This window comes from Anomaloglossus baeobatrachus, chromosome 4 (assembly GCF_048569485.1).
Source record: "Anomaloglossus baeobatrachus isolate aAnoBae1 chromosome 4, aAnoBae1.hap1, whole genome shotgun sequence".
In the NCBI taxonomy this organism is placed as follows: Eukaryota; Metazoa; Chordata; class Amphibia; order Anura; family Aromobatidae; genus Anomaloglossus; species Anomaloglossus baeobatrachus.
The window spans coordinates 267,063,143-267,090,417 of NC_134356.1; the positions used below are offsets into that span (position 1 = coordinate 267,063,143).

General features: G+C 47.9%; 1 long non-coding RNA gene across 1 annotated transcript in view; it reads right to left on the reverse strand.

The window, feature by feature from the left end:
* Nucleotides 1–6,770: 6,770 nt before the first annotated feature.
* LOC142301443 (uncharacterized) overlaps nucleotides 6,771–27,275 on the reverse strand; it is a 30,025-nt gene continuing 9,520 nt past the window's right edge. The window contains exons 2-3 of the long non-coding RNA XR_012752805.1: nucleotides 23,991–24,047; nucleotides 6,771–6,844 (exon numbers count right to left, since the gene is read on the reverse strand). This is a non-coding gene — a long non-coding RNA (uncharacterized LOC142301443). The remainder of the gene's footprint in view (nucleotides 6,845–23,990; nucleotides 24,048–27,275) is intronic.

Sequence of the window (27,275 nt, forward strand, 5' to 3'; positions counted from 1 at the left end):
TCCTTGATCTGACACCACTCCAGCAGCGTGATCTGCACCACCTCTGGATCAAGTTAGCCCAGGGTATACGTCATACCATATTTCAGCAGGGCTCTGCGATGCTGCCACACACGCTGCAACATGTGCAGATTCCAATTCCTGCGTGTCGGAACATCGCATTTCCGGCGTTTAACCGCCAGACCCTAAGACTTCCGGAGCGATGAAAGTTGTTGAGCTGCTGGGTGCGAAGGATGAAAGTGACCACATAGCAGCGTGCCCGCTGCACAAGGCCATGTAGGCCGGGATGGTATTTTAAAAATTGCTGGAGAATCAGATTCAACACGTGAGCCATACAAGGCCCGTGTGTCACATTGCCCTGACTAAGGGCCGCAGACAGGTTTGCATCATTGCCGCACACGACTGTTAAGTCACCAACGTAGTCCACTCAATCAATTTGTACTCTGGTCCCAATGGGAAGACACCACACCCTTTTTTAGGCCCCTCCTGTCTGCAGACCACTGCCAGACAAAGCTATGAACCTCTTGTTACTGTTACCCCCAGTTCAGTTTTATGAGTTTGTGTGCTTGTTACCTGGCTATGTTTCCTGCTTGCTGTTTATGTACCTCGTTGGCCGATCCGCATTTCACCTCTGCTTGTTTTCTGATTAAGTCCTGGCCATCCCATTCTGTTCCTCTTCCTCAATTAATGTTTTTGACCCTGCATGACTACTATTCTCTGGAACTGCAGCCTTCCACAGGTATTGATCAACTTGGGCCCTGTGTAATTCCAAATCACTGTATAGGGGTTAAAGGGTTTCAGGGTTCTGGGTGTCCAGCTTGGTGAGTGGCTTGCCTCTAGCCTATCCTTTACAGCCCATCTGAGTGTGTCGATCCAGGCAGGCGTTACACCGTGCCCTCTGCAGAAGGCCATGTAGGCCGGGATGGTGTTTTAAATATTGCTGGACAACCAGGTTCAACACGTGAGCCATACAAGGCACGTGTGTCACATTGCCCTGAAGAAGGGTCGCAGACTGGTTTGCATCATTGTCGCACCCGACCTTCCCTGACTGCTGGTTGAGTGGAGACAACCATTGATGAAACTCGGTCTCACTCTCCAGAGCTAACCGTCCACAATTCCTCAGCGGTGTCTCACATTTCCCCTACATTTCAAAGTAAACATTTGACCGCCTGATGGCCTTGAGCTCTGCTGCCAGCATAGTAAGGAGATGTGTGGGATTCCTTGGGCGCAGTTACAAGGAAGGGTGGCCTGACCACACAGGGTTTGGGCCGAGGTGGAGGACCCACACGAGGTTGAGGAGGCAGAAGCAGTGGAGGAACTTGTACATACAGAGGAAGGATTGACACACAAGTCGTGGGGACGGCAAGACTTGTACAGCAAACCCTTCTCCATCTCTCACCATAGTTACCCAGTGCCCAGTCAGCAACATGTAACTCCCCTGTCCATGCTTACTGGTCCAAGTATCTGTGTTGAAATGCACCCTGTCACACACAGAGTTTCTCAAGGAATCGGTGAGGTTGTGTGCGACCTACTGTGGTAGCGCGGGCACGTCTTTCTTGGAGAAGGAGTGACGACTGGCCATCGGCTCTTGGGGCGCTGCAATGGGCATAAGGTCTCGAAAATCCTCAGTCTCAAAAGGGTGTAAAGGCAGCCTTTCTGTTGCCAACAAGTTGCAGATGATGAAACTCAACCTCTTAGGCATGTCATGCCCTTCGAAAATCATGTAAAACATAGCGAGGGGACTCTAACCACAGTCTCCCTCGTTGCCACTAATTGTGCCACACACACCCCACTTGACTGGCATCAGTTGACCCCCCTTTTGAAAAAGAAAAAGATGCTTTGCATGAAGCACTCTCAAAAATACGCGTGCCTTTCCCGTCCCCTGGCTGACCCAGGGGAAGAAAAGTCCTCTGAGAGCCATGACTTGTTCATCTTGGTTCTTTTAGAAACACAGCGAGGGGACTCCAACCACAGTCTCCCTCGTTTCCACTAATTGTGCCACACACACCCCACTTGACTGGCATCAGTTGACCCCCCTTTTGAAAAAGAAAAAGATGCTTTGCATGAAGCACTCTCAAAAATACGCGTGCCTTTCCCGTCCCCTGGCTGACCCAGGGGAAGAAAAGTCCTCTGAGAGCCATGACTTGTTCATCTTGGTTCTTTTAGAAACACAGCGAGGGGACTCCAACCACAGTCTCCCTCGTTGCCACTAATTGTGCCACACACACCCCACTTGACTGGCATCAGTTGACCCCCTTTTGAAAAAGAAAAAGATGCTTTGTATGAAGCACTCTCAAAAATACGCGTGCCTTTCCCGTCCCCTGGCTGACCCAGGGGAAGAAAAGTCCTCTGAGAGCCATGACTTGTTCATCTTGGTTCTTTTAGAAACACAGCGAGGGGACTCCAACCACAGTTTCCCTCGTTGCCACTAATTGTGCCACACACACCCCACTTGACTGGCATCAGTTGACCCCCCTTTTGAAAAAGAAAAAGATGCTTTGCATGAAGCACTCTCAAAAATACGCGTGCCTTTCCCGTCCCCTGGCTGACCCAGGGGAAGAAAAGTCCTCTGAGAGCCATGACTTGTTCATCTTGGTTCTTTTAGAAACACAGCGAGGGGACTCCAACCACAGTCTCCCTCGTTGCCACTAATTGTGCCACACACACCCCACTTGACTGGCATCAGTTGACCCCCCTTTTGAAAAAGAAAAAGATGCTTTGCATGAAGCACTCTCAAAAATACGCGTGCCTTTCCCGTCCCCTGGCTGACCCAGGGGAAGAAAAGTCCTCTGAGAGCCATGACTTGTTCATCTTGGTTCTTTTAGAAACACAGCGAGGGGACTCCAACCACAGTCTCCCTCGTTGCCACTAATTGTGCCACACACACCCCACTTGACTGGCATCAGTTGACCCCCTTTTGAAAAAGAAAAAGATGCTTTGTATGAAGCACTCTCAAAAATACGCGTGCCTTTCCCGTCCCCTGGCTGACCCAGGGGAAGAAAAGTCCTCTGAGAGCCATGACTTGTTCATCTTGGTTCTTTTAGAAACACAGCGAGGGGACTCCAACCACAGTTTCCCTCGTTGCCACTAATTGTGCCACACACACCCCACTTGACTGGCATCAGTTGACCCCCCTTTTGAAAAAGAAAAAGATGCTTTGCATGAAGCACTCTCAAAAATACGCGTGCCTTTCCCGTCCCCTGGCTGACCCAGGGGAAGAAAAGTCCTCTGAGAGCCATGACTTGTTCATCTTGGTTCTTTTAGAAACACAGCGAGGGGACTCCAACCACAGTCTCCCTCGTTGCCACTAATTGTGCCACACACACCCCACTTGACTGGCATCAGTTGACCCCCCTTTTGAAAAAGAAAAAGATGCTTTGCATGAAGCACTCTCAAAAATACGCGTGCCTTTCCCGTCCCCTGGCTGACCCAGGGGAAGAAAAGTCCTCTGAGAGCCATGACTTGTTCATCTTGGTTCTTTTAGAAACACAGCGAGGGGACTCCAACCACAGTCTCCCTCGTTGCCACTAATTGTGCCACACACACCCCACTTGACTGGCATCAGTTGACCCCCCTTTTGAAAAAGAAAAAGATGCTTTGCATGAAGCACTCTCAAAAATACGCGTGCCTTTCCCGTCCCCTGGCTGACCCAGGGGAAGAAAAGTCCTCTGAGAGCCATGACTTGTTCATCTTGGTTCTTTTAGAAACACAGCGAGGGGACTCCAACCACAGTCTCCCTCGTTGCCACTAATTGTGCCACACACACCCCACTTGACTGGCATCAGTTGACCCCCCTTTTCAAAAAGAAAAAGATGCTTTGCATGAAGCACTCTCAAAAATACGCGTGCCTTTCCCGTCCCCTGGCTGACCCAGGGGAAGAAAAGTCCTCTGAGAGCCATGACTTGTTCATCTTGGTTCTTTTAGAAACACAGTGAGGGGACTCCAACCACAGTCTCCCTCGTTGCCACTAATTGTGCCACACACACCCCACTTGACTGGCATCAGTTGACCCCCCTTTTGAAAAAGAAAAAGATGCTTTGCATGAAGCACTCTCAAAAATACGCGTGCCTTTCCCGTCCCCTGGCTGACCCAGGGGAAGAAAAGTCCTCTGAGAGCCATGACTTGTTCATCTTGGTTCTTTTAGAAACACAGCGAGGGGACTCCAACCACAGTCTCCCTCGTTGCCACTAATTGTGCCACACACACCCCACTTGACTGGCATCAGTTGACCCCCCTTTTGAAAAAGAAAAAGATGCTTTGCATGAAGCACTCTCAAAAATACGCGTGCCTTTCCCGTCCCCTGGCTGACCCAGGGGAAGAAAAGTCCTCTGAGAGCCATGACTTGTTCATCTTGGTTCTTTTAGAAACACAGCGAGGGGACTCCAACCACAGTCTCCCTCGTTGCCACTAATTGTGCCACACACACCCCACTTGACTGGCATCAGTTGACCCCCTTTTGAAAAAAAAAAAGATGCTTTGTATGAAGCACTCTCAAAAATACGCGTGCCTTTCCCGTCCCCTGGCTGACCCAGGGGAAGAAAAGTCCTCTGAGAGCCATGACTTGTTCATCTTGGTTCTTTTAGAAACACAGCGAGGGGACTCCAACCACAGTTTCCCTCGTTGCCACTAATTGTGCCACACACACCCCACTTGACTGGCATCAGTTGACCCCCCTTTTGAAAAAGAAAAAGATGCTTTGCATGAAGCACTCTCAAAAATACGCGTGCCTTTCCCGTCCCCTGGCTGACCCAGGGGAAGAAAAGTCCTCTGAGAGCCATGACTTGTTCATCTTGGTTCTTTTAGAAACACAGCGAGGGGACTCCAACCACAGTCTCCCTCGTTGCCACTAATTGTGCCACACACACCCCACTTGACTGGCATCAGTTGACCCCCCTTTTGAAAAAGAAAAAGATGCTTTGCATGAAGCACTCTCAAAAATACGCGTGCCTTTCCCGTCCCCTGGCTGACCCAGGGGAAGAAAAGTCCTCTGAGAGCCATGACTTGTTCATCTTGGTTCTTTTAGAAACACAGCGAGGGGACTCCAACCACAGTCTCCCTCGTTGCCACTAATTGTGCCACACACACCCCACTTGACTGGCATCAGTTGACCCCCCTTTTGAAAAAGAAAAAGATGCTTTGCATGAAGCACTCTCAAAAATACGCGTGCCTTTCCCGTCCCCTGGCTGACCCAGGGGAAGAAAAGTCCTCTGAGAGCCATGACTTGTTCATCTTGGTTCTTTTAGAAACACAGCGAGGGGACTCCAACCACAGTCTCCCTCGTTGCCACTAATTGTGCCACACACACCCCACTTGACTGGCATCAGTTGACCCCCCTTTTCAAAAAGAAAAAGATGCTTTGCATGAAGCACTCTCAAAAATACGCGTGCCTTTCCCGTCCCCTGGCTGACCCAGGGGAAGAAAAGTCCTCTGAGAGCCATGACTTGTTCATCTTGGTTCTTTTAGAAACACAGTGAGGGGACTCCAACCACAGTCTCCCTCGTTGCCACTAATTGTGCCACACACACCCCACTTGACTGGCATCAGTTGACCCCCCTTTTGAAAAAGAAAAAGATGCTTTGCATGAAGCACTCTCAAAAATACGCGTGCCTTTCCCGTCCCCTGGCTGACCCAGGGGAAGAAAAGTCCTCTGAGAGCCATGACTTGTTCATCTTGGTTCTTTTAGAAACACAGCGAGGGTACTCCAACCACAGTCTCCCTCGTTGCCACTAATTGTGCCACACACACCCCACTTGACTGGCATCAGTTGACCCCCCTTTTGAAAAAGAAAAAGATGCTTTGCATGAAGCACTCTCAAAAATACGCGTGCCTTTCCCGTCCCCTGGCTGACCCAGGGGAACAAAAGTCGTCTGAGAGACATGTCCACATTGTCAGTGGACAGACACGTGTGCTTATCTGCCAGCAGACCCCCAGCAGCACTGAAGACAGGTTCCGAGAGAACGCTGGCTGCAGGACACAACAAGATCCCCAAGGCATACGTGTCGAGCTCAGGCAATTTATCCAGATTGGAAGCCTAAAATGAGCAGGGCTCAAGTTGCTCAGTAATGGCATCGACGTTCCCTTGCATATACTCATATCTGTGTCTCCTCCTCTTTTTCCTTGTCCAGCTCCTTTGTTTTCGCATGAGTATATGTACTTGTCACTTTCCCATGTGTTTGTGTTGTGTTGTGAGTTGTTTGTCACCTTTTGGATACCTTTGAGGGTGTTTTGTAGGTGTTTTTATGTGTTTGTGAATGCCTGCCATTGTTTCCTAAGCGGTTCGAGTTCGGTTCGTCGAACGGTCGACGAACCGAACTCGAACGGGACCTCCGTTCGGCGAACCGGGACCGGTTCGCTCATCTCTAGTCAGGAGTTAATTCAGAAGGCAAGTGAGTGGTCAAAATACAAGTCAAGGTCAGACAACAGTATATATGAATGACACACATCAGCAAAAGATCAGTGACCAGGCCTAACTGAACTAAGTAACTGGAAGCCAGAGACTTTCTGATGGTTTTTATATATAAAGGAGTGCTGCCCATAGAGCTAAATACATTACCACCTCACTGCAGCAAACACAGGTGGACAGGAAAGGGACAAATAGTCTCAGCAATCTACAAGCTAAATTCCAACATGCTGCCATTTGTGTGTGATTGTTCATGTATTCTGTATATCCAGACAATACAATTACAAGTCAATAAAAATAATATGACTAATACAATAATACACACTGAAATACAAATGGTTACATTTCAACTGACCCTTTCTTCTACCTCTTTACTCCTATACCTAAGTAAGTCCGGGCAAACAAAGGGGTTTGAGATAAGGTCATCATCTTGCTTCTTAATTGGACCTGTGAAAAAATATTTTGATTTTTATCCATACAAAGATAACATTTGATTTGATCTTATTGGTTGCTATACTTGCATCAAAAATTTGCCACTTCTTTATCGGTGCATAGTTTACCCCAGAGGAAAGAAAATGTAACAGACAAGCTTTTAACACAACAAACAATATGTGGAAGAAAGGGGTTTTTAATAACATTTCTATTCTACAGTTTTAAAATAAGAATTGGAATCAGTTTGATTTCTACAATCTACAGTGCGATTCTTCAGCAAAATGATTGGGATAGTCTTCACATGGACTACCCAGAAATGATCTTTTTCAAGCAATATGATCTTCTTTTCTATATTTTTTTATCTGCTTCCGCTCTGCTATATGATACTGCATTATCATTTCATACATTTTTGGGGAGTTGGGTGTAAGGCAAGGCTGCTTGACACTTTATGGATGCCCTTACAATTTATATACATATGGAGCACCCCACGGGTCCAGGGGTGTATTTGGGATTACTCTTCGCCAGGCCGGTATGGGTCAGTGATGTCACGGGTGGCCCTGCCCGGCTTCGTGGCCCCGAGGTGTCCACAAAAAGGGGTTTAGGAGATGGGATAAGGTCGTTGGTAGTAGTAGTTGTCTCGTGACGTCACCTGTGGTGTGCGGCCAGGGATTAGCCGCAGCTGCAGGTGTGGTCCTCTGGGGCGGATGGTGTCGCAGCTGGGATGGTTCAGCTCCCCACAGGTGCAGTGGGCCCCAGGGAGGATGATGGGGTGGTAGCCTATGGTGTTGTACACTGGGGTGTAGGGCTGAGGACGCCGACAGTAACTTTGTAACACAGGCTGGTAGTTTCCTTTACCTTTACTGGTCAGATGTTATGGTCCGAGAGTTACAGTGGTCCGGTCAGCCAAGAAACAGTGAGGAATCTCTCTTTGCCAGGTAGGTTGGAGGCCTTCCTTAGTGCGCTCTGAATGTGGGTTGCTGTGGCCTGAAACAGCACAGCATCCCTCTTCCTAGATGTAATTTGCCTTGTCCCTTGTGGCGGGCAGCGCGAGCCGGATGTAGGGCCCGCTTATATTTCTGCGGCCCCGGGCTCTATTGTGCTACTTCGCCTTGGGAGTCTCTGATAGGCCAGGAAATGTGGAATCTCCTGCCCTCTGGGTTTACTGCTGGGCCGTTAGCACCTGACAGTCGAGGACCCCAGTGTCCTGATTCAGTGCTCGGTCCTGGAAAGATTGCAGACAGCTCCCTAACAGCGACCGTTCTATTTTCCTGCTACTCGAGTTCTCAGGTCCCTCTTCCTGTACCTCTGTCTAGCCCCTCCCCAGCCCAGTATGCACAGGGAAGGTCGCCCCAAACAGGACTTGAGCTCCCCCTTCTGGCATGCATTAGGAATTGTTGTTTGTAATGGTACCTGACATGGAGATTTTCCCCACTACTTCCAGGCATAGTATTGCCCCCTGGTGAAGAGAACAATGCCACTGTGGCTCCCATGACCACTGGGGTGCCACACATACAGTACTGTGAAAACGTTTTAGGCTAGTATTGAAAAAAATGCTGCACAGTAAAAGAATGTTTTAAAAAATAAGTAATAAAGAAACAAATTAATGAACAAAATGAGTGAAAAACAAAAATTAATGGTAAATATAAGTGCAGACATGGACAGACATGTTATTGGTGCAACATGCGGCTGCACATGTTGCACCAATAACATGGTGGCTGCACAGAGGCTCAAGAAGTAGGGAGCCCATTTCCACCTCCAAAGCAGGTGGACTTTTACATTAAGATGAGCTATTGGATTGCAAAGGAGGCTTATATATTTTTCTTGGCTAGGATTCGACATCTGTCTGTGTCTGCCAGTGAAACATACAGACAATGTCATTTAGAACTATCTCCAGGGTAAAGAAAACAAGGAGATCTGGAAGTAATAAAATAACCCAGACAGAACCCTGATCTCATCATCAGTCTGTCTGGGATTGCATGAAGAGACAGAAGGATTCACGCAACTGAAGGAAGGTTCGGACGTGGGCCCGCGGGAGCTCCGCACTCCTTCAGCACAGAGAATCAGTGTTTGTAGACAGCTTCAGGTGTTGTGTGCAACACTTAATGGTTCTCTTCAGGGCAGCATCCATCACCCCGCAGCCGATCACCATTGTAGACGCAGTAGAGAGAAACATGACACTGGGGTTCTCTTGGCAAAACAATGTTGAACAGTTTATTTTAGCTTCCACCATCATGACAGATATGGCCATACTTCTACGGTTCTGCTGACGCTTTCTCCTGGTTTACTCCATCTCGACCTATCCTGCTATCTGGGGCCTCGTCCACCAGCTGCCGGGCCTATACCTCCTCTTTCTCCCTTCTTTACTCTTCACCTAACCGTTCTCTCCTCTGCCCCTGACAGTTTCTAGTCACTCGACTTTCTTTGGCCCATCTGAGGTTCTTTGCCCTGATGGCCATCTAGACACTGGTCGCTTCTAAGCCATGAGGTGAGCTGTAGACTGCAGACCCTTAGAGGATACCTCCAGTTCCCCGAAGGGCCCAAGTTACAAGGCTACATCCTCACTCCACGAACCCTCCTGGAGAACTGCTCTCTCCAGCCAACCCACTGGCCAAATTTCGCTACTCCCACCTTGCGCTAAGCTCCTTTACATCCAGGAGGTGTTTAACACTACTACATCTGTAAAATCTTTATCTTCAACTTATCTGGCTAATACAGTCATATGAAAAAGTTTGGGCACCCCTATTAATGTTAACCTTTTTTCTTTATAACAATTTGGGTTTTTGCAAGAGCCATTTCAGTTTCCTATATCTAATAACTGATGCACTGAGTAATATTTCTGGATTGAAATGAGGTTTATTGTACTAACAGAAAATGTGCAATCCGCATTTAAACAAAATATGACCAGTGCAAAAGTATGGGCACCCTTAACAATTTCTTGATTTGAACACTCCTAACTACTTTTTACTTACTTACTAAAGCACTAAATTGGTTTTGTAACCTCATTGAGCTTTGAACTTCATAGGCAGGTGTATCCAATCATGAAAAAAGGTATTTAAGGTGGCCACTTGCAAGTTGTTCTCCTATTTGAATCTCCTATGAAGAGTGGCATCATGGGCTCCTCAAAACAACTCTCAAATGATCTGAAAACAAAGATTATTCAACATAGTTGTTCAGGGGAAGGATACAAAAAGTTGTCTCAGAGATTTAAACTGTCAGTTTCCACTGTGAGGAACATAGTAAGGAAATGGGAGAACACAGGTACAGTTCTTGTTAAGCCGAGAAGTGGCAGGCCAAGAAAAATATCAGAAAGGCAAACAAGAAGAATGGTGAGAACAGTCAAGGACAATCCACAGACCACCTCCAAAGACCTGCAGCTTCATCTTGCTGCAGATGTTGTCAATGTGCATCGGTCAACAATACAGCGCACTTTGCACAAGGAGAAGCTGTATGGGAGAGTGATGCGAAAGAAGCCGTTTCAGCAAGCACACCACAAACCGAGTCACCTGAGGTATGCAAAAGCACATTTGGACAAGCCAGTTACATTTTGGAAGAAGGTCCTGTGGACTGATGAAACAAAGATTGAGTTGTTTGGTCATACAAAAAGGCGTTATGCATGGAGGCAAAAAAAACCACGGCATTCCAAGAAAAGCACTTGCTACCCACAGTAAAATTTGGTGGAGGTTCCATCATGCTTTGGGGCTGTGTGGCCAATGCCGGCAATGGGAATCTTGTAAAAGTTGAGGGTTGCATGGATTCAACTCAGTATCAGCAGATTCTTGCCAATAATATGCAAGAATCAGTGACGAAGTTGAAGTTACGCAGGGGATGGATATTTCAGCAAGACAATGATCCAAAACACCACTCCAAATCTACTCAGGCATTCATGCAGAGGAACAATTACAATGTTCTGGAATGGCCATCCCAGTCCCCAGACCATATCATTGAACATCTGTGGGATGATTTGAAGCGTGCTGTCCATGCTCGGCGACCATCAAACTTAACTGAACTGGAATTGTTTTGTAAATAGGAATGGTGAAATATACCTTCATCCAGGATCCAGGAACTCATTAAAAGCTACAGGAAGCGACTAGAGGCTGTTATTTTTGGAAAAGGAGGATCTACAAAATATTAATGTCACTTTTATGTTGTGGTGCCCATACTTTTGCACCGGTCAAATTTTGTTTAAATGCGGATTGCACATTTTCTGTTGGTACCATAAACCTCATTTCAATCCAGAAATATTACTTAGTCCATCACTTATTAGATATATAAAACTGAAATAGCTGTTGCAAAAACCCAAATTGTTATAAAGAAAAAAGGTTAACATTAATAGGGGTGCCCAAACTTTTTCATGTGACTGTATATCGTTAATACATTTAAAAATACAGTACACATTACGTAACCAAAACACTTTATATTGGGTTTTCAGGTGCTTGGTGGCGCCGGCTGCTACACAGTTCTAGCTCTGCTACATTGAGAAACTGTGTCTTCTAGCAGCAGCACTTCTTACTTCTTATCACATTCTCTATTGGATTCGACACATGTATAATACATTCAGCATAAAGCACATAAAATAATAGAAAACACAGTAGGAGTGAGGGGTAACAAGATGGGCAGTGAACCCCATAGGGGTGAATAGGCCCCATGACGATCGGGAGGGTTCAGGGTAGGAAAGGGTTAAGGTATACAGTATGGCTAGAAGGTTGTATATGGGGCTTTTGAATTGGTGGGAGAAACGGCAAAGGGGATTGGGGGATAGACTGGAAGGGGTGGGGTGTTGCAGGGGGTATAAAGGGGATGTGCATAGGTCACTGCCTCTTTTGTCCTACAACCAGTGTGTCCCACCTGTGCTGCTGCCTCGCTGACCTGCAAGATGGCGGCCCTGGCTGCACTGCTGGTGGGGCCTCTGAAGCCATCGGAGTGGACGCGCTGCGGGAGCAGCTGGCGGCGGTCTGGGGGCTGGAGTGTTTAGGCCTGCTGCTCCTGCACCCGGGCCGGCGCTGCGCTCTCGGCGGGCGTGACCACCGGAGCGCTACTCCTCCGGCGGAGGGAGGAGGAACAGATCTGGGAGCCCCCTCGAGGTCCCTCCGGGGCAGCGGAGCTCTCCTTACCTGTCTGGAGAGTAACCGGCCGCCGGGAGGAATCCTCGCAGGAGATCCCGTGGGCCGGAAGTGGGCGGAGCTTCGGCGAGGCCTACTTCCGGTTTGCGGCCTGCACGGCCCCAGACCGGAGCGACGGCAGCCCCCAGTGAAGAGCTGGCTGGGGGTGGTGCCCAGAGTTGTGGAGTGGGAGCGGAGACCCCCTGCAGGCGGCAGGGCGGCGATCGGTGCGTGAGGGGCGGCGCGGATCGGAGCGGCAGCCAGAGAGGACCAGGACCAGGGCCCTGTAGTCCACAGGGCCGGATGCTCCGGTCAGTAATAACGGTGTCCCCCAGCGAGGATCAGGCTGGGGGGAGTTCCCTGCGTACGTCGGAGCGGCACGGCCTCCCTGCAGTCGGCAGGGAGGGAGACCCATACAAATGACTGAAGGGGGGACGGCGCAGCAGGCAGGAGTGGAGGCAGAAAAGAAGAATGGCGGCAGGACGCAGCGTCGCGGAACAGACAGAGGCCCAGCGGGAGACGCCCGGAGGAGCAGGGTGCGGTGACCGTGGGGGTTGACGGCCGCTGGAGGCAGGCTGTCCCCTAGTCGGTCCCCCCTGAGGACTTCAGCGGCGTTTCTGAAGCCGGCGAGGAAGTAGGATTGGAGGAGGCGGCTGAACGGATGGAGCGGCAGCAGGACGTTCGTGTTATGGCTGCTCGGTTCAGAGGCAGCTCGGTGAGAGGACGACCACTATGTTTAATGTTGTGGGTAGCGGGGGCGGGGGTTCCTCCGCGGGGGGTAGTATGCTGGGTGCGGTCAGTCAGTCGAGGTTACCCGGGGTGGAATTTTTTTGGGGTTTTGGGGTTGTTGGCTGAACGGTTAGGACAGAGCGGGCCTGGGTCCGGCGGGGGGCTTCGGTGGGCTCCCCGGTGGGTGTGTTGCCGGTTGTGCCGGTGCGCGAGGTAGAGGCTCAGGAAGCTGTGCTGGCGGTTGTTGCGGGTCAGGCGGACGGCGCGGCGGCTGAGGCGGTGGTTAGCAAGGACGTGGGAAAGAAAAAAGAAAAGGAGGATGAGGTTGTGCGTTTGGACGATAAGGCACAGAGTGCAGTATACGTGTGCTTTGAAAGTCCGTTAGGGGTACATTAAAAAAAAAAAGGAGGTGAGGTAGAAGATACGGAAAGGGGAGTATGTGGAACATTTTTCCCTGCTCCCCTTGGAAAAGTTTAACGTGGACAAAGGAAGCCAAGTGACCCCAAGAAGGAAAAGGAGGATGAGGAGAAAAGGAAGTATAGGTTGCTCCAGAGAACTTTTACTAACTGGCTACAGGCCTTTGTGACCCTAGCCAGTGTGATTGGGAAAAAGGAGCCGGAGCGTCGTTCCCCCCCCTTTTCCGGTTACATGGACTCGATCGGCGAGGCGTACAGAGGGTATGGTGGTTTAGGCTGGCTGCGATATGATGAGCAGTTCCAGCAACGGAAGGCTCTGCGGCCTGGCATCCAAAGATATTTCCTTGTGGATGTGGTTAATGGCGGCCCCGGCCCAGCCCTTTCGAGGGGGTGCCGGGAGCCCGGGTGCGAGCGGCGGGTCCCCGGCTGGTCAGAAAAAGGGTCATGCTGGCAATTTAATGAGGGGCAATGTAAGTTTGGGGCATCGTGTCGGTTAAAATACGAGTATTCCGGTTGTGGAGGCTCCCACTCTTTGGCCAGGTGTTTCAAACAAGGTTAAGGAGAGTTGGGGGAGGGGTCTGAAAAGGGATGCCGCCAGTGAGGGTAGAGGCGATGCTTCCATATTTAAATAGATATCCGTATGTTCGGGCGGTGGAGCTGTTGGCGACAAATTTTTAAGGAGGGTTTCCGGATTCAGTTTGAATCCGAGGCGCCGGTGTTTCGCCCGGGTAATTTGAGGTCCGCTGAAAAACATCTGGAGGTGGTAGGGGGAAAAGCTGCAGAAGGGGGTGGAGTTGTGGATGATGGCGGGCCTGTTCAAGGACCCGCCATTCTCCAGCTTGAGGATTTCGCCACTTGGGGTGGTACCCAGGAAGGAGCCGAACACCTTTTGGCTCATTCATCATTTATCCTATCCGGCAGGGTTGTCAGTGAACGATGGGATTTCACCTGAGTTGTCTGCGGTCTGCATGTCTCGTTTGACACGGCATTGGAGTCAGTGCGGGTAGCCGGGCAGGGGGGCCCTGATGGCCAAGGTGGACGTGGAAGCAGTTTTTGGTTTACTTCCGGCATCCGGAGAGTTTTCAGCTTTTAGGGTGCATGTGGGATGTTGAATACTGTGTGGATCGGTCCTGCCCAAGGGGTTGTTCCATTTCATGTGTTTATTTTGAAGCATTTAGTTCTTTTGTGGAATTGGTAGTCAGGGATGTGGCAGGAGTCCATTCAGTGATTCACTATTTGGTTGATTTCTTTGCGTTGGCCCGATGGGCTCCTTAGTTTGTTCCTTGTTGTTATTTACGTTAGAGCGGATAGCGGGAAGCCTGGGTATTTCGTTGGCAAAGAAAAAGCGGAAGGGCCAGTGACGGCTCGGGGTTTTTTTGGGCATCGAAATTGATACGGTGGCTATGGAATAACGATTGCCGGTAGGGCAAGCTGCGTGATTTGAAGGCGTCAGTGCAGTTTTGTATTAGGCTGGGACGGTGCGGTTGTGGGATTTGCAGTCAGTGCGTGAAAAATTGAATTTTGCCTGTCGCATTATGCCGATGGGGCGAATAGTTAATAGGTGATTGGCGAGCGCAGCTGCAAGGGTGACAGCTCCGGATCATTTTGTCAGAGTGACGAAGGTGATGAAAGGAGATCTGCTGGTGTGGGATGCGTTTCTCGACCAATACAATGGAAAGATGTTATGGATGACCATGGCATTGTCAAATAGACAGCTGGAATTATTTACGGACGCGGGGAGGGGGGCGTCGGGTTTTGGGGCAATTTTTCAAACACATTGGTGCGTTGGAAATGGCCACGGCTTTGAGTGAAAAAAGGGGCTTGTAAAGAATCTCGCGCTGCTGGAATTGTTTCCCATCTTAGTGGCAGTGGAGTTGTGGGGCCCCGAATTTGCAGGCAAGAAGCTTTGCATGCATTGTGATAACATGGCGGTGGTGCATTCTAGCAATTCACTGTCGGCTAAATCACCTCCAGTAGTGGGGTACTTGAGGCATCTGGTGTTGCGTTGCTTGGCGCTAAACATTGGGGTGGTGGCCGGTATGTGCCGGGGTTCAAAATGAGGTGGCTGATGCGCTATTTCGGTTGCAGTATCACAGGTTCCGGTGACTGTGCCAGGAGCAGACGAGAATGGAGAACTATGCCCGTAATGGCTGTGGGACCTGGCGTCTGTGTAGCATTTGAGGGAATTAGGAGATCGGTGGCCGGTACCCGTCAGTGTGGCAGAAATGGGTAGAGTTGGTGAAGGCGGATTTTATGGAGCCTGGTTACACGGGATGAGCGTTGGGGGTTTTGTCGTTGTTTAGTGGGGATTTTTCTGCAGGTCGGTCTGTTTCGGTCATAGGTTACAAGTTGGAGGCGTGGGCTTTCTTGTTTAAAATGCAAAGGGTTCGGGACGCGACAAAGGATTTTTCTGGAATGGCAGGCAATGAGGCGGTTTTCGAAAGGGGGCGCGGTCGCGGGACGCAAGGCGGCCTATAGCGTTCCCATTGTTGGTTCGTTTGGTGGGGTGTTTGTGGGGATATATGCTCGTTTCCTTATGAACAAGTCTTGTTCACAGTGGCCTTCGTATTGGCGTTCTTTGGGCCTTTTGCATCGGAGAATTGGTTAGCCCGGCTGGGCAAGCGGGAGGCGGACTGTTGGTGGAGGGTGTGATGCTTGGGATGGATAGAGCGGAATACTGGCTACGGTTTTCAAAGACGGATCAAGTGGGCCGTGGACGCCTGGTGGTGTTGTTTGAATTTCCAGGGCACCAGCTATGCCCGGTGGTACAAGTGACGGAGTTTTTTGAAGGTGCGGGGTGGTTACCCTGTTGTTTTCCTTAGGCATGGGAATGGATCCGCTTTATAGCGATTCCAGTTTATCGCAGTGCTGAAGACGGCTTTAGTACGGGTGTGGGAGGAGCCAAGGGATTGAGGGTCACACTCCTTCCGGATTGGGGCAGCGACTGAAGCCGTTAGGTGAGGGCTGAGTGAGGATTGGATTCGGCAGATTGGGAGATGGTGGGAAGCTTTGCGGGCGGATGTTCGCCGGGATGGTCGGCAGCTCGGAGTGGCGATGACGGAAGCCCGTCTGAAATGGCTTGGAATTTGGGGCATGACCTGGGGGAGAGTTCGTCCTGAGGTGGCGTATTATAGCTGTATTGATCGGGAACCGGATGCATTAATTCTGCATGTGGGTGGGAATGACCTTGGAGTGAGGGCGGCGAGAGAGTTGAAGAGGGATATCAAGTTTGACTTGTTGCATTTGTGGAAGGCGTTCTCTGGTATTTTGATTGTAGGGTCCGGTATCATAGCCGGAAGCAGTGGCGTTTCGCGAGGTCGGTGGATCATATTAACAGGGCCCGGGTAAAAAATTGAACCGGACATTGGCAGGGTCGGAGCGCGAAATGGAGTATTGGTGGTCCGACACAGAGAGCTGGAGGAGTCCACAGAGCAGTATTTGAGGCGAGATGGGGTTCATCTCACGGGCATAGGTTTGGCTTTGTGGATGTTGGTTTTGAAGGATGGCTTAAAGCAAGTAATGGGGGTGTGGAGGGCCCGGGCCAAGTAAGGTGTCACTTGGCCGGTCTGTGGCGGGGTGATAGGTCCGTTCAGAGAGGTTGGGAGTACCGACAGTCGGTTTGTTGGTATGAAGCCACTCAGGGGGAGTGGCTTCGGTTTGGATGGGAACTTGTGGGCAGAGGTCCTGCAAGTTCTGGGGAGGGGTAATTAACGATGGAACGTTATTACCCCACACCTTGGGTCGGTTGGTCACGGCCGAGGTGGTCCTCTGGGCCGGTTGGAGGTTACGGCCGGGGGATAGGAATGATGGTTGGCCTCTCGGACGGATCTATCAGGTGTGGTTTGTGGAGAATAAGTATATATGTACAGGGTATGTGTTATCAATGGGTGGCATGTTGAGCCACGAGTTTGGGTACATATATACTGTTAAATAAAGCTGTGGCCATTCGTGCAATAAAGTTGTAGTCTGTGTCGTTATTGTAGGTGCAGTTGGTAAGGGGAAGTTTTACACTGGAGACCCGCTTATCCCTATAGATACGTCATGACCACCTCCTACACAAACCTGCATCTACGAGTACAGAAGATCTGTTGTTAGTTGTTCAAGATATTTGAAACAACCTCTACTGAGTTCCATCAAAAACTGTGTACCTTGAATTAATAATTGGCTGCGGTTTTGAAGGCAAAGAGTGGTCACATCAGATATTGATTTGATTTAGATTTCTTCTTTGTTCATTAGATTTCAGTTTATTATTTGATAAAAATAATTTTTTAACACTTCTGTTTTAGAAAGCATTCTTAGCACTCATTCAGTTGTCCATGCACATCGGTCTGATCTCGGACCACAATATATGGACTACGTGAGGCCTACAGTTGTGCTCAAAAGTTTGCATACCCAGGCAAATGTTTTGCTTTCTTGGCCTTTTTTCAGAGAATATGAATGATAACACAAAATCTTTTTTTCCAGTCATGCTTAGAGGTTGGCTGAAGCCATTTATTGTCAAACTACTGTGTTTTCTCTTTTTAACTCTTAATGACAGCCAAAAACATCCAAATGACCCTGATCAAAAGTTCCCATACCCCAGTTCTTAATACCGTTTATTGCCCCCTCTAACATCAATGACAGCTTGAAGTCTTTTGAGGTAGTTGTGGATGAGGCTCTTTATTTTCTCAGATGGTAAAGCTGTCCATTCTTCTTGGGAAAAAGCCTACAGTTCCTGTAAATTCCTGGGCTTTCTTGCATGAACTGCATGCTTGAGTTCTTCCCAGAGTGGCTCAATAATATTGAGGTCAGGACACTGAGATGGCCACTCCAGAACCTTCACTTTGTTCTGCTGTAGCCAATGACAGGTCGACTTGGCCTTGTCTTTTGGATAGTTGTTATGTTGGAACGTCCAAGTATGTCCCATGTGCAGCTTCCAGGCTGATGAGTGCAAATTTGCCTCCAGTTTTTGCTGATAACGTGCTGTATTCATCTTTCCTTCAACTATGACCAAGTTTCCTGTGCCTTTGTAGCTCACACATCCCCACATCATCAGAGATCCACCTTTACAGTAGGAATGGTGTTCCTTTCATCATAGGTCTTGTTGACACCTCTCCAAATGTAACGTTTATGGTTCTGGCCAAAAAGTTTGATTTTGGTCTCCACTCCAAATTACTTTGTTCCAGAAGTTTGGAGGCTTGTTTCTGTGCTGTTTGGCATATTATAGGCAAGATACTTTATTTGCACAGTAATGGCTTTCTTCTGGTGACTCGACCATGCAGCCCATTTTTCTTTAAGTGCCTCCTTATTGTGCATCTTGAAACAGTCACACCGTTGGTTTTCAATGTGTCCTGTATTTCAGCTGATGTTATTTGGTGGTTGCTCTTTGCATTTCGAACAATTTTCCTGACAGTTGTGCCCAAAAGATTTGTTGGTCTACCTTTTCGTGGTTTGGTTTTTACAGAGCCCCAGATTTTCCATTTGTTAATCGCAGTTTGAAGACTGCTGACTAGCATTATCAATTCCTTGGATATCTTTTTGTATCGCTTTCCTGTTTGTATAATAACTATCTTTTCCCGTAGATCCGATGACAATTTTTTTGCTTTCCTGCCAGAAACGTCAGTGGCTGGATGAAAGAGGCAAGAGTCTGTCTGGATCCCAGAAATTCACTCAGCTTTTATGCACACACTGATTACAAGCAAACAGGTCATAGGTGAGGATGTTACCTTTAGGGTATGTGCACATGTCGCGGGCGGAGGAGGGGACGCCGCGCTCTCCCACTGCTGCTCGGGTCCGGCTGCCGCGGCTGCTGCCGCCTGCTGCTGCTCGGTGGCTCGAGCGATGAGCCGGATCCCGGGGACTCTAGCGGCGCTCCTCGCCCGTGAGTGAAAGGGGGGTAGTTGGGTGTGGGGATGGTTTATTGTCCGTGACGCCACCCACGGTTGTGGTGATTTGTAGCACCACCGCTGCTCAATATGGGGATCCCGGGAGTGGTGATGCGGAGCAGCCAGGTGTTGTGTTGCCCCTCCTTGGGTAGGGGTTGGTGATCCCGGGGCCCAGTGATGGAGTGGAAGGTGCAGGGCCTGGTGGGCGCAGGGACGCGGGGGCAGCACTGTGCCTTGCGGCACTGTGGTACTCACTCAGCCTGAGACGTTGACACAGTTTTACGGTAAACCACACGGCTGGAAAGACGGTTCCCACGGACGGCTGCACTTGCTCTCCCAGTAGGTAACGGTGATGTCCCTCTGACCTGCACCTAGTGTTTCTATGTTGGTAGCGATGGGTTCCCACCGGTAACCCACTCCCCGGCTTAGATATGGGCCGGAGGAGCCCTGCTTTGCCCGCAGACGCTGGCCCTGAGGAACTGGTGCCCTGGCGGTGTTCCTCCTTAATGGTTGGACTTTTGCCTTCAGTCGGGACTTGGTTGTTGGGGGATCGACGTCCCCTTCACTGACGGATTCGGCAAATTATGGCGACTCCTAGCCTTGCCGGGGTCCGAGAGGCCCCTGCCCTGGTGCTGACTGTCCTTCGTATACTGCTCCAGACCGCCGGGCCACTACCTGTCCGCGGTCCTTCCAGCAACCTCCGAGCAGTCCCCCTCCAGACGATCACCGCTGTTGCTGACCTTGCTGACACTGTCCTGCACTTAGCTGGACTAACTTCAGGTCTTTCTACGTTCACTTTTACTCTCTTCTTCTTTGCTCCACTACCACTTCACTTTCACTTAGCTGTTTACTCCTTCCTCACTCTAGCTCTTCCCTGAGCTGACTCCTCCCCTCAACTGCCTGGTTCCTCCCGCCTCCAGGGCTGTGAACTCCTCGGTGGGCGGAGCCAACCGCCTGGCCCACCCCCTGGTGTGAACATCAGCCCCTGGAGGAAGGCAACAAGGATTTTAGTAGCCTTGGTGTTCCTAACTGGGATGTAGGGTGTGGTGGTGTGATGACCTGTGACCCCTGGCTTGCCCAGGGCGTCACACACACGTTGCGTTCTGTACAGTGTGGAAAAGAATGCACCCTCTAACTGCAAACACTGCATTTGTCAAAAAAAAGCATCCAAAACGCATGTATTTTGGATGCATTTTGCATGCGTTTTGCATGCATTTTGTATGCGTTTTGGATGCATTTTTTGAAGTGCGGTCCCACGGCAATTGAGCTCTGCTACATGCCCGTTGACAACAGACAGAGTCGTGCGATGAGAATGAACTCAGATGAACTTCACCCTACTTCATTGTCATACCGCAGCTCTGTCTGTGTGTCGCGTCCTGATTAGCGGTCACCCGTGAAGGACTTACCGGTGACCGCTAATACCCTGAGTGACTGAAGTGAGCAGCGTGAGCAGCGCTGCCGTCACTCAGGTTACCCGCGGCCAGCTGGAGTCCTCCATCCGAGACCACAACTCACCTGTGACGTCATCGCTGATCGTGCAGCTCACTTCAGTCACTCGGGCGACTTGCTGTCACAGTTGGAGGATCCAGCGGTGGCCGCGGGTAACCTGACTGACGTCATCGCTGATCGTGCGGCTCATTTTAGTTGCTACATGGAGCTGACAGAGAGCGATCTGGTCTGTGATCACTCCTGTCCGCTTCATGTAGCAGAGCTGAAAGCATCGTGGGACGTTGTGTGGATTACGCCGGACCTGGATGGGTATTTTGGGGTTAATAAAGTGGTGAAAGAGGGTGGGATTGTTTGTCTTTTATTTCAAATAAAGGATTTTTTCGGGTGTATGTGTTTATTTTCTTTAACTTACATGCCATGATTAAACTAGGACTTTAACTCCTTATTACCCCGATTGCCACCGCACCAGGGCAATTCGGGATGAGCCGGGTAGAGTCCCAGGACTGTCTCTTCTACTGGATGAGGAAATTCCGGGCAGCTGCTGGCTGATATTGGTAGGCTGGGGGGCTCCCCATAACGTGGAGCTCCCCATCCTGAGAATACCAGCCTTTAGCCGTGTGGCTTTATCTTGGCTGGTATCAAAATTAAGGGGGACCGCACGTCGTTTTTTTAAATTATTTATTTATTTATTTTACTGTATGATATAGACCCGCCCACCAGCGGCTGTGATTGGTTGCAGAGAGACAGCTGTCACTCAGCGCAGGGGCGTGTCTGACTCCAATCAATCATAGGCGCCAGTGGGCGGGGAAAGCAGCAGGGAATACAAGATGGAATAATGAGCGGTCGACATTTTCAAAAGAGGAAAAGCCGCCGGAGCTTTGTGACAGCCGTGCAGCGCCGTGCCAGTGATCGGTGAGTATGAGAGAGGGGGAGAGACCGACCGACGGACAGAGAGAGAGAGACAGAGCGACCAACTGACAGAGAAAGAGACCAACCGACAGACAGAGAGGGATTGACCGACATCAACAGACAGAGAGAGATTGACCGGCATCGACAGAGAGAGACTGAAAGATCTCCGTTTTGCTTGTCAAAAAAGCATGCGGAACGCAACAAGAATGCAGTCCAAGTGCATTTTGGTTGCATTTTGACCCACATCATTGATTTCAATGGGTGAAGAACGCAGCTACAATGCACAAAAGAAGTGACATGCTGCTTTTTTGGCATCCAAAATGCTGCGTTTAAAAACGCAGCGTGCGCATTGAATTTTCGGATGTCTCATAGACTTTGCTGGGGAAGCAGAACGCATGCAATTTGGCACTGAAACGCTGCAGTTCAAAACGCAGCGTTAACGCAGGAAAAAAACGCAACGTGCGCACATAGCCTTATTAGCCATTCAAACCCATTTGTGTCAACTTCTGTGCATGTTATCAGGGCAAAATCACCAGAGTATGTGAACTTTTGATCAGGGTCATTTGGATGTTTTTGGTTGGTTGTAATTATGATTTAAAAAGAGAAAACACAGTAGTTTGACAATAAATGGCTTCATCCAACCACTAACCATGAGTGGAAAAAAAGATTTTGTGTTATCATTAATATTCTCTGAAAAAAGGCCAAGCAAGTAAAAAAATCTGCCTGGGTATGTAAACTTGTGAGCACAACTGTATATTAGACTGCTGAGTTTAGGTCAGGAGACCCGTGGTGAGTCTACACATTGTGGTCTGAGATCAAACCAATGTCCACAGACGTTTGAATGAGTGCTTCCTTTTCAGAATTTTTTCTACACCTGCCTTAAAAACAATTGTACAGTACTGTACATTGACATAGCTAATTTTCCCATACAATCTTGCTTCCTATTGTGATTCTTTTTCAGAATGCACAATCATGATTTAGGATGATACCACTTTTTTTTTACATATTTTATGAGAGCCTGACACATCAAGACTGGCCAGTCTTGATGAGGAGATGGACTGGAGTCAGATGCTCCTGATTCATGAGTATGCACTCTTCATGAATCAGGAGTACTTTGATGAATGGAGTGCATCATTGCGTGCAGAATGCCATTAATTTTAAGTAAGATTTGTAGCGTGGCGAATGGCACCACTCACCATGAATATAATAAGCAAAGGTTTCTATGGCACCGATTCACATTATCGGTACTGTGCGAAAGTGGTGTGAAAAATAAAAAAGTTGCATAAATTTAGAGAAGCTACAAAAAATGATATGACTTTTCAAAGCTTTTTACACCAGAATACTGCTTTGATGAATTGAGCCCTATGGTCATGTGCACACATTGAATATGCCATGAGGTTTTTACCTCAATATTTGTAAACCAAAACAAGGAGTGGATGATAAAGACAAACGTGGTGCTCGTGTTTCTATTATACTTTGGCCGGCGTCACACGCTATGATATATCGGGTGATATGTCGTCGGGGTCACGGATTCCATGATGCACATCCGGCATCGTTAGACATATCGTAGCGTGTGATAGCTACGAACGACTGTGAACGAGAAAAAATACTCACCTTATCATTGCTCTTTGACGCGTCGTTCATTTTCAAAATGTCGGTCCTCCTTCTGAGCTCCAGTTGTTCATCGTTCCCGAGGCAGCACACATCACTCTGTGTGACACCCCGGGAACGACGAACACAGCTTACCTGCGTCCCGCCGGCAATGCTGAAGGAAGGAGGTGGCGGGATGTTACGTCCCGCTCATCTCCGCCCCTCCGCTTCTTTTGGCCGGCCGCTGTGTGACGTCGCTGTAACATAGTTACATAGTTACATAGTTACTTAGGTTGAAAAAAGACCTAGGTCCATCTAGTTCAACCTTCCTCCACCAGTTCTACATTTAGTTACTAAGTCATTTATAACCAACAATGTTTTGTGTACTAAGGAAATCATCCAGCCCTTTTTTAAAAGCTGTTATAGTATCTGCCATTACTACCTCTTGTGGTAGGGAATTCCACAGTCTGACTGCTCTAACTGTAAAGAACCCTTTCCTATTTAGGTGTCGGAATCGCTTTTCTTCCACTCGCAGTGAGTGCCCCCTGGTCCTTAGTATTGTTTTCGGAAGAAATAAGTTATGTGCCAGTCCTTTATATTGACCACACATGTATTTACACCCCTTCAGGAAGAGGATGTTCGCCGCCCACAGCGAGGTCGTCCGGGAGGTAAGTGCATGTGACAGGGGGTTAATGACTTTGTGCGACACAGGCAACTAATTGCCCGTGATGCACAAACGACGGGGGCGGGTACGATCGCTCGTGCGATCGCCTGATAGATCGTCCCATGTGACGCCGCCCTTTTCCTCTGATTGTTCCACTCCTGGTTTTGTCTTAGTACTGAGGTAAAAAAGTCACCAACTACTCAATGTGTGCATGTGGCCTAAGTGTTTTTCAGAACTACTTTTGTCCTGTTTTTATTTTTTTCGCATATAACATTATAAAGTGATTACTATATTATTAATTTTGGTCTCTGGATCCTTTTTGTACATCTTTATTTTTGTTATTGTTTTATATAATACTATTTACTCACAGTTTGTCATTTTAGACTTTTTATTTTTTTTGGTCCCCAAAAGAGTGTATGCATACCGTAACTATCAACATACCTGTTTGATGATCAGGAAGACATGGGAGCGTTCCTGCATATTTGGACATGCTTCAGTCTGCAAATATATTAGAACATTATACAAACAGTATGTCAAACATCAGATCTATATAGGCCATCCTAGGGCTGGATGTCAAGTGACTTAACGAGAACTAACCATCAGGATTTTCATATATAAAGTAAAGCCAGTGCTATACTGGCTCTAGGGGGCTGAATGTAAGCATACGGTACCTTTTGTTCTGAGATTGGATTTTTATGTCAGAAATATGTGCAAGTAAAGTTCCAGCAATGCACTGTTATTTGATTGACAGGTGCAACAGGGGTGGGAATATGTTGGTAAGATTTTGCTATCTATTCCCACCCCTGTCTGCCTCCCTGGCCTTGGTAGATTTTTTTTCCTGTGTGTGAGTGTGTTTTTTAACTCTACATTTGCCAGGCTACTAATGGGGGTGTCTGATATATGTCTATACATTGCTAACCCTTGGCCCTGATGGCAGCTATCAATTCACATCTGGCATGAACCCCAAAGTCATTACCCCAATTTCCACTGCACCAGGGCAATCGGGAAGAGCTGGGCAAAGATCAAGAATTTGAGCATCTAATCGATGCAGCACCTCTGGGGCGGCTGCAGGCTGCTATTTTTAGGCTGGGAGGTGCCAAATAACCATTGGCTTTTCTAGCCTGATAATACTAACCCTCAGCTATCGGCTTTACCTTGACTGGTTATTAAAAATAGGAAGGAGACCACATTTTTTTACTATTATTTATTTATTTATTTAAATAATTTAAAAAAACGGAATAGGATCCCCTTTATTTTTGATAACCATCCAAGGTAAAGCAGACAGTTGAGGGTCGCAGCCTACAGATGTCTGCTTTACCTGCACTGGTTATTAAAAATAGGCTGGAGCCCATGTCATTTTATTTACATTTTTTTATTCCCTATCCACATTTGTTTGCAGGTCAATTGCCCCATTTTGCTTCCTTTTCATTTTGCCCCCTAGCCCTTCCTGCGGCCATTTCACAGCCAGTTTACAGCACATAAATTTGGGTTCTCATTGATTTATATGTGATGTGGGGTCATGTTCGGGTCCCAAACTGATTTTTTTAACTAAAGTCCTGCTGAACCCGCTGAATCCAAACTCCATTCACAAGTGTGTTTTCGTCATTATTGGTTTGTTACCTTAGTTACTCCCCTTTAAGGCCCACCCTTATGATAACACCACAAGGGGGGCATGTGTTGACAGACACTCATATCAAAAGGGATGCAATCTCATAAGTTTCAGTACCCATAGCTGTTGGACAATCATGTGACGCACAGCTGTAACATAAACGAGTACCCCATTCTGTAAGTACGATGCTTTCACTTTATTGTATGTTCATAATTGTGTTTTTATCATATTTTTACGTGCATTTTATGCAGTGTTTTTACTTGCTCTTGAAAAGCGCTGCAAAAGGGCTGAAAGAATTGACATTCTGTGGTCTTGGCAACAACATAGCATGGCTCAAATTGTGCACAGTAAAAAAAAAACCAAAAAACAGCATGTGCATGGCATTTTAGAAATCATTAAAAATGCAACAAAAACACCATTTATGAAGATACCCTCAGGCTACATGCGCATCCTGCAGTTTTTTCTGCACACAAGCTGCATCCAAAACTGCAACCAAAACTGCACCTTATCAGAGAGAGCCTGGAAATGTAAAAAAAAAAAGCTTGTAATGTAGGTGCGTTTTTGGTGCGTTTTTGATGCATTTTTCATGCATTTTTGTTAATGCATTTTTTAAAGGAGAAACAAAATATGATAGGATAATGGATAGCTAGCTAGAATAGATGAATAGATAGAAAAATTAGAAAGAATAGCTAGATAGATAGCTAGATAGTTAAGGTGGTGTCACACATAGTGACGCAGCAGCGATCACAACCAGCGATCTGACCTTATCAGGATCGCTGCTGCGTCGTTACATGGTCGCTGGTGAGCTGTCAAACAGGCAGATTTCACCAGCGACCAGTGACCAGCCCCCAGCCAGCAGCGACGCGTGGAAGCGTAACTAAGGTAAATATCGGGTAACCAAGTAAAGCACGTCTCTTGGTTACCCGATATTTACCTTAGTTACTAGCGTCCGCCACTCTCACGCTGCCAGTGCCGGCTCCCTGCTCCCTGGACTCCTAGCCACAGTACACATTGGGTTAATTACCCGATGTGTACTCCAGCTACGTGTGCAGGGAGCAGGGAGCCAGCACTGGCAGCGTGAGAGCGGCGGATGCTAGTAACTAAGGTAAATATCGGGTAACCAAGGAAAGGGCTTCTTGGTTACCCGATGTTTACCATGGTTACAGCTTACTGCGTCCAATAACTGAAGCAGGACATTCAGCAACGACTGGCGACCTCACAGCAGGGGCCAGGTCGTTGCTGGATGTCACATACAGCGACAGCGGGACGTCGCTGCTACAAATCACAGAAAAAACGATCAAAGGGGAGTAACCCGAAAATATAATCACAGAAAAAATACCCCCCCACTCCTCCCCCCCCCTCTTTTCTTTTCTCTACTGTTGCATTAAAAAGGGTCTTATGATTTCCCTTTTTTTAGGTCACAGGAATGTTTTTCCTGAATGGATTTATAAAAACAACTGATTAACCATTGAAGGGTTCACTGACCTGTGAGTAACAGTTTCTTGTTATATACTGAGGTCCTTATACACCTTATGGAGAATTTTGTAAGTGGCATAAGAGAATGTTCTATATATGTGAAAGAATATTTTTCTCTTTTTCATTCTATAGGTTATGGGCTGAGAGCCCTCTGTTGTGAAATATTTCATCAGAGTGAGGCTATATTTATGAATGGAAAAGAGGTCCCACTGATGAATTCTATTACATTGTAAAAATATCTTTTATTTGAAGAATGATAATCTAAACTAATATATTACAACGTGTGATACACTATGGAACATATGTAATATTTATACCCCTGATGAACCTCCACCCAAGGAGGCGAAACGCGTTGGGTAATATTTCTTGGGGCTGACTTGTTTATGCCTTTTTTGACATGAAAAGAATACTGTATGTTTATTTTATCCCACTACAGTACTCTATAATTATATCTTCTTACACTGCCCTACCAATAATACATATAGTTCAAGTTTCTGTATTTGAGAGATATATGCCAAATCTATCTATAAATTTACATTTTATGTAAGTCTCTTTTTCAATGCATGGTTAATTATTGGATCTGGATGATAATAATTGTGTATTAAAAATGTTTCTGCAATGAATGTTAAAAAATTGATGTA